At 39.6% G+C, this 16,856-nt stretch overlaps 1 long non-coding RNA gene across 2 annotated transcripts in view; it reads right to left on the bottom strand.

The window, feature by feature from the left end:
* Positions 1-12,559, bottom strand: part of LOC148352541 (uncharacterized) — a 111,907-nt gene extending 99,348 nt beyond the window's left edge. For both annotated transcript variants that reach the window (XR_015852724.1, XR_015852725.1), the window contains exons 1-2: positions 12,421-12,559; positions 4,015-4,238 (exon numbers count right to left, since the gene is read on the bottom strand). This is a non-coding gene — a long non-coding RNA (uncharacterized LOC148352541). The remainder of the gene's footprint in view (positions 1-4,014; positions 4,239-12,420) is intronic.
* Between the last annotated feature and the right edge of the window lie 4,297 nt (positions 12,560-16,856).

Here is a 16,856-nt window from a genome sequence, read left to right as displayed (position 1 = left end):
CGATTCCTGTAACTATCAAAGGGGAATGTGTAGAATTTGTCCAGACCTACAAATACTTGGGTGCACGGCTGGACAATAAACTGGACTGGACTGCCAACACAGAGATCTATTCAGGAAAGGTCAAAGCCGACTTTACTTCCTCAGAAGGCTGGCGTCCTTCAACATCTGCAAAAAGCTCCTACAAATGTTCTATGAGACTGTTGTGGCAAGCGCCCTCTTCTATGCGGCAGCGTGTTGGGGAGGCAGCACCAAGAAGAAGGATGCCTCTCGTCTTAATAAACTAGTGAGGAAAGCGAGCTCTGTTCTGGGCACAGAGCTGGACAGCCTGACAACGGTAGCTGAGAGACGGGCACTGAAAAAGCTGCGGTCAATCATGGACGATTCATCACATCCACTACACAGCATCATCTCCAAACGGAAGAGCAGCTTCAGCGACAGACTGCTGTCAGTCTTGTTCCACGGACAGACTGAGGAGATAATTTCTTCCTCATGTCACGAGGCTGTTTAACTCCACCCGGGGGAGTAAAGGCCCACATTAAACCACACCCCCACATTGCATATTACCCTATTTTTATTAGAGTGTGTATTTTATGTAGCACTATCTAAATACTCTATATCAACACGTTTTATTGGGTATTCATGTATTATATTCCTTTTACTTTATTGTTTTATTTTCAACACAAGGATACTGCTGGAAGTGTGAATTTCCCTACGGGAATGAATACAGTCTATCTATCTATCTATCTCATCTAATTCGAACGTGGACATCAATTTAGAAAATTTGAGCACGCCATATTGTGAATTGGACGCTTGGATATTTATAACATGGATTATAATATTGAGCCGGAGCCAAACGTTCCATTTGCGCGTCGTTTCGGCATCAGTCTTCTGTTTATGGTAATCGGAATTGAATTTAAACTGTGAGATTTAAACAACATAAACAACTTCTTTCAGAAGATCTGCTTTTATGGGCTTCTTAATTTCCTCAATGCATTATTTACAGTGTTGGAACAAGATGTGAAATGAAATGAAATGATCTGCATTTCGATAGCGCTTTTCAAGTCAATGACTTCCCAAAGCGCTTTACAATGTGCTCCACATTTCCCAATAGCGGCCTTGCAGCCAAGTAAGGCGCTAACCTGCTTATTGGGGGTATTAGGGGTTCAGTGTCTTACCCAAGGACACTTCGACATGTAATACGGACGAGCCGGGATTCGAACCGGGATCCCTTGATCCCCAGACAAGCGCTCTACCTCCTGAGCTACTGCCGCCCCACCGACTCAAATAAAGGTACCGTTACTTCAGAATAATATTAAAACCTCATCTTGAGGTAAGTTTGCATGTCACTATACAGTGGAACCTCGGTTTCCGAACGCCTCTCAGTTCGAACAAATCGGAGTTCGACCAAAAATTTCGAGAAATTCTTGCTTCGCTGTTCGGTCAAAAATTCGGAGTTCGAACGCCGGTAATGCGTGAGTGCGTACGCTAGAGTGCGATGCTGAGCGGCGTACGGGTGTAGATCGTGTAGATGGCCCCCACCCCTCGTGACCAACTGTTATCACGTGCGCACTTGCCTCTTTTTGCTTTCGTTTTTAATATCAGTGAGCGGAGTGTTTTAGCCCCTAACTATGCCTCGCGATTTTTTTCCAAAAGTCATTGAAAGTAATGAAGTTAAAGTAACCCGACCCAACCCTGGTTTTGCCAGAGATCAAAGCCAGGAGAGAAAGCTTACCACATGTTGTGGGTCATCATTTTATTCATATTTAGTTTATTTTGTCTTTTATTAGCATATTTGGTATTGTGGTCATCCAAAAGTCATTGAAAGTAATCCAGTTAAAGAAACCCTACCCAAACCTGGGTGAAACTAATCAAATGTGAAACTAATCAATCATCATGACAGCTAATGTTTTTTTCTCAGATTCTGGCAAACAAACATGACGACAGGTAGAATAGAATAGAATAGAATATATACAGTGGAACCTCGGTTTTCGAATGCCTCTCAGTTCGGACAAATCGGTGTTCGACCAAAAATTGAGAAATTCTTGCTTCGCTGGTCGGTCAAAAAATCGGAGTTCGAACGCCGGTACGCTAGGGGTGCGATGCTGAGCGGCGTACGGGTGTTTTAGCCCCTAATTATGCCTCCGAAGAAGGTCGGTGCAAGCAGGACAGGCGAAAAAAGAAAAGTTGTTTGTACAACTATTGCCTTTAAGAAAGACATAATAGCTATATATGAAAGAGGTGTGCGAGTTTCCGATCTTGCTAGGGAATACAGCATGCTGACCACCACAAAGGTAAGAAATGCTATTCATAATTCTTTTCTTTATCTTTTTATTTCTATTTTTACACGTTCGTGTTAGCGTAATCTTTCGTACGGAAGATTACGATAACGCGAACGTACGATTAGCCTGGGTTAGCTTTATGATTACGTTGAACATTCAGGTAAACATTCAGGGTGTTGGAACTGAGCCCAAAATTCAGGGTGTTGGAACGGAGCCCCCTTTCCAATGAAGCGCTAGCAACTTGTTGTGGAGACCCGGGTGCTAAATGACTTGTAAACGACCTGATTTTTTTATTTTTACACGTTCATGTTCGCGTAATCTTTCGTACGGAAGATTACGATAACGCAAACGTACGATTAGCCTGGGTTAGTATCATGTTTACGTTAAACATTCATGGTAAACATTCAGGGTGTTAGAACGGGTTAAAACGATTTACATTATTTTTAATGGGAAAAATGATTTCGGTGATTGAACAAATCGGTTCTCGAACAGGGTCCTGGAACGGATTATGGTCGAGAACCGAGGTTCCACTGTATTTAAGTTTACCCAAAAATGACAAAACTAGCACAGAAAAATGAAAATCACATGGATTTTGCAATACAGGTCTGAAAAAAAATCGCGACTAGGGTTTTTTTCCGAAAACATGCAGCCCTAATCTGGTAGGTCACTAAATTACTTTTTTAATGAAGTAACTAATAAATGTAACTGATTACTTTTTTTAAGCAACATGCCTAACACTGAATAGGACTGTATTTATTTGAAAGGACATCCGGTGAAATTGAAAGAGCCATGCAATAAAAACTTTAGTGATTTGAAGCAGCTCCCATCCAACTCATCTAGCTGGAGTTGCGTTGTTACATCGAAGCCACTTGAAGAACAAACAGTCGAAGAGAAATGTTCATTTTTTTCAAAATCAGTTCCGGGAAATCATCCAGAAGCTCTTCTGGAACGGGACGGCTTTAATGTTACGATTAGAGAGCGCGTTTGGAGGCCCCCTCAAAGTGTTTGCTGACGATCAAGTTGTCAAAAAACATCGCTGGGTTTGATTGGGAAATATCGTACCTTAAACGAAGCCTCTTTACATTCCGTCATATGTTATTTACGTGATTGGCGTTTATTTACGTCAACGGGAGCCTCACTTCGTTGTTTGTGTCAATTTTTCCCGAACCTAGTCCGGCAGTCTGGATTCAAGCAAGTCTTTGAAAGCTTGAAGTGACAGTGTAGGGTGACTCATTAGTGTTCACAAAATTAAAGTGGCAGTAATGGTAAATAGTCTGCATTTCTATAGCACTTTTCAAGTCACTGAAAACCTCCCAAAGCACTTTACAATGTGCTTCACACTTACCCATTCACACACACACTCACACACCAATAGGGAGTCAGCCATGCAAGGCTCCTACCTACTTATTGGGGGCATTAGGGATTCAGTGTCCTGCCCAAGGACACTTCGACATGTAAAACAAAGGAGCCTGGAATCGAACCAGCGACCTTTTGATCCCAATACGAGCGCTCTAACTCCTGAGCCGATGCCGCCCCTACAGTGTGTTATAAATCCCCAGGCCAGGGTAACCCCAGGGTTTTTCCATTTAAATTTAAAACTTTTTTAAGACTTTTCAATACCAAATCCATTCAATTTAAGACCTATCTGTTCTGGCATACAGATGCCACCGAGCCGCCACGATAGAGACTTAAAAACCTCGCCCCGTGCCGAAGGAGGACGGAAGGATTTGCATACCTGTCTGCTGAGGTTTGGTTTGCAAGGGTGGCCAAAGGGGGACTGGCCCCTGACCCGACCGCAGCAAAGCCTTGACTGGACTAAAGGTGGGACTGAAGTATCCATCAGCAAGACCGGGCAGGGATCTGGGACAAACCGACCTCGGCGCTGAGACGACTGGCCATCAAGAGGACGGGACGGAGTTGGGAACCCAGGTCAGTGGTTCAGTCATAGATTGACGAAGTCTGAGAAAATGAAAAAATAATTTTTTGACACAATATTCCATACTTTTGTTATTACCAATTATACGGGAATTAGCTCTATCAGACAGATAAGAAAGGGACAAATTAAGTCATTTGAGAGTTAAGTAGACAAGATTTAGGACCTTTTCAATGCCTTAATTAGTGCTTATAAAATCCAAGACTTTTTCAATTTTTTTAAGACCTTGGGGGAACCCCGTTGTAGCATATATAGAACTGCAGACTTGATGGAACGCTTATACATTTGCACAGAGACATAACATTCCGGGCAGACGTCATCAAACAATAAAGATCTCAGACTTTTCTAGACCAGGAGGGCAGGGTCTTAAGCTGGGCATCATTCCTTCTAAAAAGACAGTAAAAGATCACAATACCAAAATTATTTATATGAAACAGCTAAGCCGCGAGCCATAACTTACAGCCAAGTGGCTAACATGAGAGGCTAGAGAAGGAAACAGTGGAAACAAGTGAAAGATACCTAAATAACGGAACTCAGCAAAGTTCACTTGCATGAGCAGCTGTGGTTTGCAACTGACATATGGGATAAAGCAGGAACAGATAACAATAGCAGTCCAGTGGCTAGAGAAGGAAACTGTGGGGGGGTGAGAGAGGGAGGGCTGAATTAAGGCACTCAGCAACATTCACTTGCATGACCAGCTGTGGAGCAGACACTGAAGGCAAAGCAGGACCACCTGATTAGAGCAATAGCGGCTAGCTGCTAGCCTTAGCCTGCAGCCAAGGTGGCTAACATGAGTGGCTAAAGAAGGAAACTGTAAAAAATTATGCCTTAATCATAGGAATCATGACGGCTGCTTGCATGGCCAACAGTGGAAAGAGCATGGCACTGAAGGATGAACCAGGCATGCTAGTAGCTAGCCATAGCCAGCGACTAAGTGGCTAACATGAGTGGTTAGAGAAGAAAACAGTGGGGGGGAACTCAACAAGTGACACGACTCTGCAGCCATCACATTTAGCGCTACCCTGTGTTTGGTAGGCGTCTGTCGCATGCTAATATCACCACCCGGACAAGCTAGCCTAGCATAATGGTCATTTAGGCTTCCATAGTAATAAAATGGCGGCGCTGTGGCCCACTAATAAATTGTTGGTGGAGACTGAAGGGCTCCTGTTGTTTGTAGACAAACATGATGTCGAACATCTTAAGTACATATGCTAGCTCTCCATGACGCCTTTTTCGTATATGTTAGCATGTCTAGCGTAGTGGGGGATGATTGACACTCCGATTAAGTCATCATTAAAGGGGAGCCGAGTAGGCCAAAAGCGGCACGGCTAATCCGACAGCAGCAGCATGACGGCACGATCCTATTCGCTGTCGTTTTACAAGCTTGGATGCTGACAGAAATAACGTGGAGAAACCAGCAGAGTCATAAATCGGTTGGATTTCGTTTTTCTCCTGTTGGGTAAGGATGCTTTCATCATTATTTCATGATTATATTCTTACGATCCAAAAAATATTATTTTTTTGTAGACTTTGACGACTAAAATAAAGTCGCTATCTTGCTGCTAGCACATAATTTTTGTGCTATTTTGAGTTGTTCCTAACGATGATCTACGACCTTTTTGTGTCAATGGGCTGCTATAAACTGACATGAATTCTGCCATTTTGCTTCAACGGTGCACGTGCAGCAGTTAATGTTTTGATTTTTATCATTTAGTTAGCGCACTAAAGACTTTGTATTTTATTGTTTTGCATTTTTAGGAATTTTGTGTTTTTGTTCAACTTTATATATATGTAACCGCGGTGTACCTGTCCCACCAAAGATCCACATTCACGCTGGACTGGATGATGAGGTTTTTATTACAGTTTCTGCAAATGAAATGAGTCACAACACGTGATTAGCCTCTCTGCTGGCTTTGATCTCGTTGGCAGCTCGCTCTGTAGACTGCCCAAAGCATATCAAAGAGCTTTCTTTTCAATTTACATAAAATATATTTTAGAATATCACAATACATTTTTACATCCATTTTAACGAGATACTTTTAACAAGAGATCGTATAGTGTTTTTTTAACGTTTACAATGAATTCAACAGATTTTTCTTTAGTCTGAATTTTAACCGACATCATCCTTTATATATATATATATATATATATATATATGAGAAAATAGAAATAAGAACAATAATGAGTATAAAAACTGGTACAATTGGCTTTGATGTCTGATCTCTACAAGGGGAATTAACATTTTAGCACAACAGAAACAAAACGAAAATAAATCCAAACAGCTTGACAACATCAATCACATTATTGTGCATGTTGAGAGATTTGTCAGCTGTGGTTATAATGTTTAAAATTAACTTCTTTTGTGGAGCACCAAAAGATGCGTCTTACCGTTGGCAGCTCGCTCTGTAGACTGCCAACAAAACCCCGCCTTCCGGTCACATGTCAAAAGCCAAAACAAACCTTACCCCATACCAGCAGGTGGCACTGTTGGACTCATCATTGCAGGCACTTACCAAAAGCTATACACATATTTCAACAGGAATTTCAATAAAACAAAAGTTATTATTACACGCGTTACATATGTTCACTTTGTAAAAAGCTAAAAAAATTGTATTATACATCTTTTTGTAGATCTGTGAATAGTATAATTAATAGTTAATTTGCATTTCGGGGATCCCCAACAAAACATACAAAATTATCAATCAATTTGGTGCATATCGTTTTTTTTGTTAGTATATCATTGAAAAAAAAAAAAATCTGAGGAGTCAGTGAGCAAAGCCAAAATAGCTGGTTTTCTAAATAGAGCTGTCCTCTTGGGTGCAACCAGTAGGAGGCGGTGATGCTTCACACGACAACGCCATAATGACAAGCCACCAGAGCAGGCATGTTGGCATTATTTTCACGCAATTTTTTTTCTTAATTTATTGCATTATCTAGAGTCAGACTGCCTGGAAACATGACAACGGCAACAACTTCAAGCACTTCACCCAAAATTCATGTATTTTCCCGACTTTAAAAACACAAAATTAATTCAGGCATTTTCAAAGGTTTTAAGCACCCGTACAAACTCTCTAAAGAGAACTCTCATAATGGGCAGATAAAGCAAGTTGATGGAAGTGATGATTTTATAATCAAACCAATAATTGTGACGTAGTGTCTTCAAAAAATTTAAGAAATAACAGAATTTTTGAGTGGCTTTTAGCCCAACCGCCCCAAAAAGGGAAAAAGAAAAGAGAAAAAAATGAGAAGACACGATCGATTCTCCTCGCTTCTGAAAATTGACGTTTTAACAAGAAGGGTAACTACAGACTATTTTAACAATCCCCGATTAGCTTTTTTTCAATCCATGTCTTCCAAGTCAGAATGTTAGTTCAATAAACCATTCTAGAATGACATATTCACGATACTTTAATGACCTGTTTGCCACATCAAAAATTCGGAAAAGAATGGGAAATAATCATTAATTTTTAAAGTAAAGGCAAATCTTGGAATCAGGCCAAAACACGAGACTTTATAAAAAAATAATAATAATACATCACGATTATATGAGAAAACTTATAACTGATAGAGATACTCTTTGTATATGAAGAGTTGTCAATTTGTTTAATTAACGATTCATGGTTTTTTTTGTCTTTTAAAAAATTTTAATAAAAAAAAATGAAAAAATAATCGATTAATTAAAGCTAATCGATTAGTTGTTGCACCCTTCCTAACAAGCGCTATTGTAAAATACAGAATATTTATCAGATGTTAAATGTTGAAGCTGATAATAAGTTAAAATCCAAACAGTATCTTATTCAATTGTAAGAGTAGTTGATTACTCCGATAAACAATTAGTTGACGATAACCGAAAAGCATTTGCTAACGAGCGCTAATGTAGGATATCTTGTAAATATCATATGTTAAATGTTAAGGCTAAAGAAAATTTATTTTCCAACCAGTAACTTAATCGATCATATAATGATTTGTTGATTAAAACTAGTTGACTATTATCGATTAGCCCGTGCTAACAAGCGCTATCGTAGAATATCGACTAAATATCTTTTGCTAAATGTTGACGAAAAAGATAGTCAACTGAAAACGGTTAAACAGGAATACAAGCTTCTATTTATTATCCATTTCTGTCACCAGGAAATTATATTCTTATCAACAACACCAAAAATAAACATTCTAGATCAGGCATGTCCAAAGTCCGGCCTGGGGGCCACTCACGGCCCGTGATCACATTTTCACTGGCCCGCGGCCTCGGTTTACCACAGAGAAAAATGAATTTGTACCCCAAAAAAAACAAAAAACAAACCACAATTTCACCAGATGATGGCAGTAGCCCTTTCGCCACCTTGCCCTTCCTTGGCTTACTGTGAGAATTTCTGCCCATCCCCTATCCAGCATGGCCACTGTAAATTTAAAAAAAAGGAAAGTTGACTGTGAGGGCCGCGTCTTCCAAGACAAGTGGAAATTGGTGTATTTTTTTCACCAAAATCCAAAATGACTGTCTGCCTAATTTGCTGAGAAACTGTGGCTTTTTTCAAAGAATATAATATCAAGAGAAAACAAAACGCTAACTGGAAACAAACGCTATGAAAAGGTGAAGCAACTGGAAGCTGTTGTAACGGCACAGCAGCACTTTTTCTTGAGACCCCGCGAGTCAAATGAAAATGCTACAAAGGCGAGCTACGAAGTCAAGACGCTGATCAAACCTTTGACGGAGGGTGAAATTTAGTAAAGAATTTTAAATAAATACCGAGCTGACCCATTTTTCTGCTTTCTGAAAAGTTTGGACACCCCTGTTCTAGATTGTTCCTCCGTTATACAAGCTTAACGTCGTTTTCTGTCACGAAACCATTAACTCTCGCGTCTACAAGGTCATAAAAATTCACTACGACTTATAAAATGTCCTACTGGTCCTCACAGCAATCGTAAAAAGGGGTCCAAAGTAAAATAAACGAGTAGACACTTGGGTCTTCGCCAGTGTTCCCTCTAAGCTGCGTGCGTGCGCAATTGCGCACTGCTGGCACATTCTCAGCGCACAAGAAAATCTAGCCAGCGCACAAAAATCAGGGCTCAAAATTACTCATTAAGAAGCAAATTAAGTCAAAGTTACAGTGCATGAAGGTAAAAATACATGGGTTCCCCTGACGTTGTGTTCTAAATGCGGTATTTTGAAGTCGAACAAAGTTGAGTAAAGTTAGTAGAGTATGTCGAGAACCGGCTTCTTCGGCTCAGCTCACTAAAAGGAACCGGCTCTTTCGGGTCCTAAACGGCTCTTCGGGTTGTTTTTGCTTCTTTAATCCCAACATGACCAAATATGATGTAAAATGATGCACAAAATGACTAAAAGGAAGGGGGGAATAGAACAAAAAAAGAAAAAAATAGCAAAATGAAAAAGTAGTGAAAAGCTGAGGAAAAAAAGAAACAAAAGGAAGAGAAAAAAGGAAAAATTTTGAAAAAAGCCAGAAAAAAAAGAAAAGAAAGAGACATAGGAAAAAAGTAAAGGGAGAATCGTAGTCAGACGTTGCTATCATTTCAAGTCAGCTAGCATGAGCGATTCGTTCTTGATTAATCACCAACAGAGCAGTTGTCTTGATAAAAGCTTCCATTTTTTAACAAGGACTAACAATGGTTTTTGTGAGTCACTTATTTATTTATTCTCTTTCTCTCTTTCTTTCTTTTCCATCCCTTTTCTCCCACTCTGTCTCTCTCTTTCACTCTCTGTGTCTCTCTTTTTCTCTTCCTTTGTTGCTCTTTGTCTCTTTCTCTCTGAGTCTTTTAACCTCTTTTGCTCTAACTTCCTTTTTTCCTTGTCTCTCTTTTCTCTTTCTCTCTTCCTACCCTTCCCGCTTTCTTTTCTCTTCTTCTGTCTTTCTATTTCTCTTTGGATTTCTTTCTTCCTCTCCCTTTCATTTCCCCCTCTCTCACGACTTTTCATCTTTTGTTTCTCACGCTCTCTCCCTCTCTCTGTCTTCTTATTCCTGCCCTCTCTCCTTTCCCGTCCTTCTTTCTCTTATTTCTTTATCTCTCTTTTTCTTTCTCTTTAATCTACTAGTCCGGCCCCCGACAGAATGTTTGTTCTATCGTGTGGCCCCCGAGTTAAAATGAGTTTGACACCCTTGCCCTAAAGGGATAGTGTATATTATTCAACGCCTCCTCCTGATTAAAAAAAAATCTCAATTCATTACCAAAAACGATATTGATTTGAATAATAAGAAAGTACACATCCCTCTAGAGAAGTGGGGTCAAACAGGTGGCCCGCGGGCCGGATCAGGCCCGCTAAGGGATTGAATCCGGCCTGTGAGACTACACTCAGAGAAGCGCAAGAGAGAAACGAGCTGCAGGTTGAAATGTCCACTTGATGTTGCCAAAGCCAGGTTCCTATCACAAACGCTATACTCTGTCTCTCTTTGTTCCTCTTTATGTCTTTCTCTCTGTGTGTCTTATCTTCTTTTGCTCTCTCTTTTTTCCTTTTCTCTATTTCTTTTGTTATTCTCTTTCTCCCCTTCTCTCTTTCTCTCCTTCTAATTCTCTTTGGATTTCTTTTTTCTTCCCCCCCTCTCACATTTCTCTTATTATCTCTAGTTTCTCACATCCTCTCTTTTGCTCTCTTTCTCCCTTTCTTTCTTTGTCCCACCCTCTCTCTTTCTCTTATTTCCTTCTCTCTATTTTTCTTTCGCTCTAATTTACTAGTCCAGTCCCCGAGAGAATGTGTTTTCTATCGTGTGGCCAATGAGTTTAAATGAGTTTGACACCCCTGGATTACAGATACTAAGTTACTTAAAAATACAGTCATTTAAAGATACTTTGAGTTACATAAGAATAGAGGTACTCGACAGTAAAGTACTTAAAAATACGGTTACTTAAAGACACCTAGTTACTTAAAAATAAAGGTACTCGAAAGTACTTAAAAATACAGTTACTTAAAGAAATTGAGTGACTTCAAAATAGAGGTACTCGAAAGTAAAGTACTTAAAAATACAGTTACGTAAAGACACTGAGTTACTTAAGAATAGAGGTACTTGAAAGCAAAATACTTAAAAATACAGTTACTTAAAGACACTTTGAGATACGTAAAAATAGAGGTACTTAAAGATACTTTGAGTTACTTTAAAGTAGAAGTACTTAAAAGTACAGTTACTTAAAGATGCTTTGAGTTACTTAAAAATAAAGGTACTTTAAAGTACTTAAAAATACAGTTACTTAAAGATACTTTGAGTTACTTAAAAATAGACGTACTCAAAAGTAAAGTACTCAAAAATAGTTACTTAAAGATACTTTGTTACTTAAGAGGTATTCGAAAGTAAAGTACTTAAAAATAAACTTACTTAAAGATACTTTAAGTTACTTAAAAATAGAGCTACTCAAAAGTTAAGTACTTAAAAATACAATTACTTAAAGACACTTTGAGTTACTTAAAAAAAGAGGTACTCGAAAGTAAAGTACTTAAAAATAGTTATCTAAAGATACTTTGAGTTACTTTAAAGTAGAGGTACTTAAAAGTACAGTTACTTAAAGATGCTTTGAGTTACTTAAAAATAAAGGTACTTTAAAGTAAAGTACTTAAAAATACAGTTACTTAATGACACTATGAGTTACTTAAAAATAAAGGTACTCGAAAGTAAGGTACTTAAAAATACAATTACTTAGACACTTTGAGTTACTTAAAAATAAAGGTACTCGAAAGTAAGGTACTTAAAAAAACAGTTACCTAAAGATATTTTGAGTTACTTAAAAATAGATGTACTTGAAAATACTTAAAAATACAGTTACTTAGATACTTTGAGTTACTTAAAAATAGACGTACTCAAAAGTAAAGTACTTAAAAATATTTACTTAAAGAAATTTTGAGTAACTCAAAAATAGTTAAAGATACTTTAAGTCACCTAAAAAATACAGTATTTTAAAGACAGAGTTACTTGACATAATTGTCGGCCATCTTGTTCTTTTACAGGTACCCCCGAAAACAAAAATCTTGGGAAATTGTTGACTCACTTTGAGTCCCCATAGATTGTATTCTTCTTTGTGCTTTGTAGCGCTTGTTTTCAGAGACACTACACAATACGGCGACATTGACGTATCACACAGTGTCCCTTTAAAACGATTTTAAACGGCAACATAGCCAAAGGACATCGGCGTCCATTTTGTCCAAACAAATTGGGTTCATCCTTAAAATAGGGCGCTCCCCTCCCCGCCACAACCGCAATTCTAACTCACCGCACGTTGGATTCTCTCAGCACGTTATGTGTGAGAGTTCTTCCTTCATTCTCTCAGATATTATTCATTTAATTCTCACTCGAAGCGAGGAAGATGACACTTGACGTGTGAACATGTGCTAGTGCTTCTCACACGTTGAGTGGGATTGTGAGCCTCTTTCGCCCCCTAGAGGCTGCTTGAAGAAAAACGGCACCAAAATGAGCCGTGAGCCTATTTTTTTATTTTATTGAAGAAAATTCAAGATACGAAAATGTTTAAAAAATAACCCATTTTAGGTTTTTTTTTTTTTTTTTTGCTTTGATTTTTAGCTTAAATCACTCAAAGTCTGGTTCTGGGGGCAGTTACGGCCCGTGATTAATGATATGTGGTCCACCAGCAATGCTTAAGCAGAATAAACTACGTGTTTACCAGGGTTGGGTAGGGTTACTTTAACTTGATTACTTTCAATTACTTTTGGATTACTCCAATACCAAATGTGCTAATAAAAGACAAAAGAAACTAAATAGGAATAAAATGATGACTCACATCACGTGGTAAGCTTTCTCTCCTGGCTTTGATCTCTTTGATCTTCGGCAAAACTAACATCAGATGCGACAGAAACAAAATGAAAATAAATCCAAACAGCTTGCCAACATCATTTTTGCCGTTCCATGTGTTCCGTTACTCCCCAAGCCTGCGCAAAATTTAATTTAATGGATTTATTTTCATATTGTTTCTGTCGCATTTGATGTTAGTTTTGCCAGAGATCAAAGAGATCAAAGCCAAGAGAGAAAGCTTACCATGTGTTGTGAGTCATCATTTTATTCATCTCATCTCATCTCATTATCTGCACCGCTTATCCTCAGTAGGGTCGCGGGCGTGCTGGAGCCCATCCCAGCAATCATCGGGCAGTGGGCAGGGGACACCCTGAACTGGTTGCCAGCCAATTGCAGGGCACACAGGGACAGACAACTCACTCGCTCATTCACACCTAGGGACAATTTGGACCGGCCAATTCCCCTGAAATGCATGTTTTTGGAATGTGGGGGGAAACCGGAGTGCCCGGAGGAAACCCACGCAAGCACGGTGAGAACACACAAACTCCGCACAGGAAGTCTGGAGCTGGATTTTATTAGTTTATTTGGAGTAATCCAAAAGGAATTGAAAGTAATCCAGTTAAAGTAACCCCAAAACGAAATAAAAATAAAAATTTATCCCGCCCCATTTCCGAAAAGTCTTCTCCAACTCCATTATTAGATTATTAAAATGTGTCACTGAATATGTAATCAAGATTTTGTGAATTTTCCAGTTATATTAGTTTAAGTATTTCATCATCACATTATTATTTTGATACTATATATTTTAATGAAGTATTTATGGGCGTCACTGGGCTGTACTTGCCCAAGACACCACAGGAAATGGTGCCCCTACCAACCTAGTGGTTAAGGGATCCAGACAGACAATCATAAGAACGTATCCTTTCATATCAGTACACTTTCCCAGCAATGGTCTTCTGAATAGTAAACCTTATCTTAGAACAGTGTTTTTAAACCCTTTTTGAACTAAGGTACACTTTTATTTATAGAAAATGTCTGTCGAAAATGTTTGAAAATGAAGTGATGTCAAATATTTCACTGTACTACTTCATAAGAAGGTAATTAGTATATAAAAAGAAGAAAATAATACTTAAAAAAGAATGATCTGCTTTATTTATGCTTTTATTTTCTAATGTGCAATTTTAACCGCTTTGTTTAAGAAATTAAGTTATTAAATGAACTGTGCTACCTCATGAGCAGATAATAAGTACCATAAATTCCGGACTTTAGAGCGCACCTGATTATAAGCCGCACCCACCACATTTCGGAAAACCGAATTTGTACACACACAAGCCGCACCTGTATATTACCCGCATGCGCCCACATTGAAAAAACGCAATACAAACACGAGATTATCCCATACCCGATACAGACCAAAAAACACAGCCGTCAAAATGAACGAAAAATGATACCGGTACTTAACATTCAATGCAGACCTGCGGAGTCCAGGTGCCCGTTGAAAGTAATCCGAGGAAAAAAGTCTATATTTCCAAAGGTAAGGGTGGGAAAAATATATATCCACTATTGTCGGCCGCATCCACAAACACGTCTCACCTTTACTCCACTTCCCGTAAGCCCGCGTTTGCCCCGTCCCTTCTTTCTCATTTGCTCGTACAAAACATATCAGAATAAGTTTCTAAAATAAATACATTACAAAAATATACAGTTGCAAATACATATTACACATATTTACAAAGAAAGACGGTACACCGAGAGAGGTTTCAAAGCTTTAATAATATTATAACTTTCATCCCAAACCGTGCCTGTGAAGGGTAGCAAAACGCTACTAGGAACACGCTCGCAACACAGCTAACAGCTCTGTTAAGAAAACATATCGTACTTATAGTGAGCACGGTAAGCCGTCCTCATCTTCCTCCTTATAGCTTACGTCATCAAAGTCGTCCTTCTTTGGTCTGGGAAAGAGACTTTGTCATATGGACGTCGTCCCACGCTCCCTTGTTCAAAAACACGCCAGCATCACGCTCGCAAAGTAAAGTTAAGGAAAAAAGTAGCGGCTTATAGTCCGGAATTTCTCATCTCATCTCATCTCACCTCATTAGCTGCACCGATTATCCTCAGTGGGGTCGCGGGGCTGGAGCCCATCCCAGCAATCATCGGGCAGTGGGCAGGGGACACCCTGAACTGGTTGCCGCCGGCGCCAATCGCAGGGCACACAGGGACAGACAACTCACTCACTCATTTACACCTAGGGACGATTTGGACCGGCCAATCCACCAGAAATGCATGTCTTTGGAATGTGGGAGGAAACCGGAGTGCCCAAAGGAAACCCACGCAAGCACGGGGAGAACATACAAACTCCGCACAGGAAGTCCTAGTCCGGAATTTACGGTATATAAAAAGTATATCAAAATCTACTGCCACCTACTGATATGGATGACGATTAAAGTTTTACAGTAAGCAAAAATACTGAATAATGGCCTGATTTTTGGGGAAGATAAAATTGGGCAAATTCCAGCGGCACAATAGACAAGGTCTCTTGGCACACTAGTGTTCCCCAACCCACTGGTTGAAAAACACTGTCTCAGAATCCAAAGTTGAAAATCCAGCTGTGTGCAGTTTTAATCTCTTGTACGTCGAGTCCTTGTTTTGCTTCGTATTGCGAGTTCCCAGAATTGCCTGTGGTTTCAAGTTCCGTTTTGAAAATCTTCACCCTTTCCTATAAGAGAGGGGGAGAAACATGATCGCGTACCTTTTACAGATGGAGCATTTCTTCTGATCATGAGGTCCAGATTGCATTCGGAACGCCTGCATGGACCAGCTGGCAGAGATGGGAAGCTGCGTCGTAGGCTTTCTGGACTGAGCTTAAATAGACGAAAAGCCAATCTGTCAATGAGCCGCAGCTGGCGCCACACAAGCGGGGCCAATTGGGCGCCATGGCAACTGTGACAGATATTAAAACTACAATAAGAGGTAGGGTTGCTTAAGAAATTGAATAACGAAAGAACAAAAACAGATTCTTTCAATCATAATTTTTCACCGTATGCGGTATCGTTTCATTGTCATTGTGATTTCCGTACTTTTCTTTCTTTAAGGCGCACTTCTGGATTTCTGTGAATTCTCGGTGCGCCTTCAAGTCCAAGAAGTACAATTTCAGTCCGGAAGAAGCGCCGGTAGCCGGTTCCCGTGGGGTAGCATAAAAAGAGGATCTTATTCCCTTTTTTTTTCTCTTCTATTTCCTGCACCAGTGGATCTGAGTGCACGCTTTGGCACGCTTTTGTCTCCTCTCTCGTGTCTTTTCCGTCTTTTCGCTTGACATTTCTCCATTTGGGTCATTCTCTCCGGGAGGAGAGAAGAACAAAAGCCCAGGGTAACCGAAAAAGAAACAACGGTTTAGGTACGCTTTGGAAAAAAACTGAAATGTTGATTATTGGTCCAGATCAATGTCGTGAGTTGTTTTCAAACACTACCCTGAACCTAGACCAGGGGTGTCAAACTCATTTTAACTCAGGGGCCACACGATAGAACAAAAATTCTGTCGGGGGCCGGGCTAGTAGATTACAGAGAAAGAAAAAGAGATAAAGAAATAAGAGAAAGAGGGAGGAGAGAAAAAGAAAGAAAAAGAGAGAGAGAGCGTGAGAAACAAAAGATAAAAAGTCGTGAGAGCGGGGAAAAAAAAGACAGAGGAAGAAAGAAGTCCAAAGAGAAATAAAAGACAGAAGGAGAGAAAAGAGAAAAGAAAGCGCGAAAGGTATGAAGAGAGAAAGAGAAAAGAGAGAAAAGGAAAAAATGAAGTTGGAGCAAAAGAGGTTAAAAGACACAGAGAGTGAAAGAGACAGAGAGTGGGAGAAAAGGTGTGGAAGAGAGAGAGAGAGACAGAGATAGAGAGAGAGAGAGATAAGT

The sequence above is a fragment of the Urocampus carinirostris genome, chromosome 14, assembly GCF_059441175.1.
Source record: "Urocampus carinirostris isolate Australia breed hairy pipefish chromosome 14, RoL_Ucar_1.0, whole genome shotgun sequence".
Taxonomy (NCBI): domain Eukaryota; kingdom Metazoa; phylum Chordata; class Actinopteri; order Syngnathiformes; family Syngnathidae; genus Urocampus; species Urocampus carinirostris.
The sequence above is the reverse complement of the archived record's forward strand: the minus strand, read 5'-3'. Positions and strand labels throughout refer to the sequence as shown.